The sequence below is a fragment of the Lagopus muta genome, chromosome 14 (assembly GCF_023343835.1).
Source record: "Lagopus muta isolate bLagMut1 chromosome 14, bLagMut1 primary, whole genome shotgun sequence".
Lineage (NCBI taxonomy): Eukaryota > Metazoa > Chordata > Aves > Galliformes > Phasianidae > Lagopus > Lagopus muta.
The window spans coordinates 16,580,861-16,583,335 of NC_064446.1; the positions used below are offsets into that span (position 1 = coordinate 16,580,861).

At 45.3% G+C, this 2,475-nt stretch overlaps 1 long non-coding RNA gene across 1 annotated transcript; it reads left to right on the top strand.

The window, feature by feature from the left end:
- The first annotated feature begins 220 nt into the window (after positions 1-220).
- On the top strand, positions 221-2,237 carry LOC125700391 (uncharacterized). Its single transcript, XR_007379895.1, has 3 exons — positions 221-330; positions 1,197-1,347; positions 2,173-2,237. It is a non-coding gene; the product is annotated as an uncharacterized LOC125700391 (long non-coding RNA).
- Positions 2,238-2,475: the final 238 nt, after the last annotated feature.

A 2,475-nucleotide genomic window follows, 5' to 3' on the forward strand; every position in this document is an offset into this window, starting at 1 on the left:
GTCAGAATGCTCTGACAGTGTTTGGCTCTCCTGCAGCTGCTACGTCTGTCGGGACGACTAAGAAAGCAGACAAGTGACTTGTGGGACAGGTCAGAGCTTTGTAAAGTTTCTCTTGTTTTGTGTCTATTAGCTCCTGCTGAAGTTTATAATTCATCAATCCAATGCATTAGCCACCTTCACACTAGCAGTAACAATGTCTGGTTTTGTTCTGGTTTATCTCAGCCCGAGACAGGAATCCACTTGCTGTGCTCTCAGGACCTGTGGAGTCACCCTCAGCTCCCAGCCACCCATCTGCGTACTGACAGTCTGTCTGTTACCATCTTCACAAAGGTCTGCTGATTTCTTGAACTTTCAATCTCAGAACCCGTTTGGAAAAGACCTCCTGGATCCTCACCCCACCCCTCCATGCCCACTGCCACATCCCCCAGTGCCACATTCCCCCGTCTGGGAGCACTGCATTACAGTGGCTGCCCACTCCATAGGCAGACCTATGCCCGTTCTGCCTGCTCTCTGGAAAGTTCTGATATCCAACCTGAATCCCCCTGCACAAAACCATAATTTTGCTCAGTTACTTATTCACATGTTTTATTTCATTGATGAGCTTTACGGCTTGCCAAAGATATACATATGTCAAATAGCTTTGACTTAAAACTTACTAATGACTAGAATGGGCAGCTACTAATGACTGGGCTGACAGGGACTGGGCTAGGCAGTTACTCATGCTACTTCATGCCTCGAAACCCAGATGTGATTTCACACACATGTAGAAACCCATTACATTTTATTTGGGAACCAGTGAATGCTTCTATACAATAGCAAATGTACCATTTTCCTCGTACACTTTTAAGGGGTTATTTAGGGAAAGGCTCGCCTCTTGAGAGAAGGTAAGCCTCTGGAGTGGAATGCAATGGATAATCCATTCCATGAGAGTTCCCTGAGCAAGGTGCCCTGTAACCTTAGCTGCCAGCAAACACCTGGGGGCCTGGAATGCCGACTCTAAGGAAAATACACACAGAATGAGGAACAGGGTGGAGGTCCCATGGCCAAACCCTGTGACCATTCTGCAGGGACAGGGACTGATGCTACTATTGCCACTGATAATCCATTTTGTTTTCCTGAGCCATACACTTTTCCACCTTCCTGTTAAAGGCTTTCTTTTTATATAAACTTAACCAGACAGTGGTGTGTTTAACTAGGGCTGCTCGAGAACCACATGAATCTAAGAAAAGGCAATACAATGGCTGAAGGGACAAGATAACACTGCAGACAAACTGCGAGGACACTGCTGCATTCCAGTATCTGTCAATGGACTGAGCTGCTCACCACCCCTACGGGGCCACCAATTGGGTAAGGGTGACACCTCAGTTATCCCAAATACTCAGAAACTAAGAGATCTCTGGAGTTGTCCCATGGCTCAATGCAACTGCAGTTAGGATATTGCTCATCATCCTGGTTTAACCTCCTTTGCAGACAGCGCACTCACCACTGGCAAGCCAAAAGGATCTGTAGTCTGCTGCTTTAATAAATGGCACTGTTCACTAATAGCTGTGAGAGCCCATCTGAATGTGATGGGATGAACTGGGCGGTGTGCTAACTGTGAATCCATAATTGTGACAGTTATTCTGTTAGATGTGACCAGACTTACAGCACTGCATTGGGCATCATGCAGAATCTAAGCTCAGCCATCCCCAACCCCTCCAGTATCTGAGGAGAAGCTGGGACGAGAGTTTTCTGCTCATCTCTGCTCTTCTCACACAACAGCTTCAGGATCTGGAAAAACCAAGTTTTTATTCAGGAAAAGTAATTTCACTCACACAGTTTCATCGATGGTTTTATTCTAATTATTATCGCCCATGCAGACGCAGCAGAATTAGTTTAACTTCTTACTTTATTCATTATAACTTTGAACATTTGGACTCCGTACGAAATATAAAAAGCTCTCTATAAATTAAAATTAAATAAATACATTAATAGCCGCAGTGAGAAATTATAAATATCCAATGATCCTTATGCAAAACGTTCATGCTCCCTTCACGCCGTCTCCTCGTGGAGCTGCTGTGCTCTGCCAGCCCTCACTGCAGTGTTGGCACCCGGCAGCTCTCGTGCAGCCACTGAAAAAACCTCCTGTAGTGATCCAGGGCATTGTGCAGGAGCTTCTCTTTTGTTTTACAGGGCTGATTTCTCTCAGGTTCCTAGAATAATAGTGATAATGAGATTGAGAAGGAGGAGGATGAAAAGAGCAAAGTGGCCGTGATGGTGGCTTGCTGTTCAGGCAGTGTTTAATGAGAAGAGAGACACAGTGAGTGAGCTGATAGAAGGCTTGTGAAGCCCAGGATTTACAGGTGGGTATGCATATTTAGAAAGCTGTACATTGCATCCCAGCTCCATGACCTTCATGGAAGCAGTTTTACACAACCATCGCTGAATGGCAGCAAAGTGCAAAACTGAGAGTATTACAGAGACAACATCAAAATT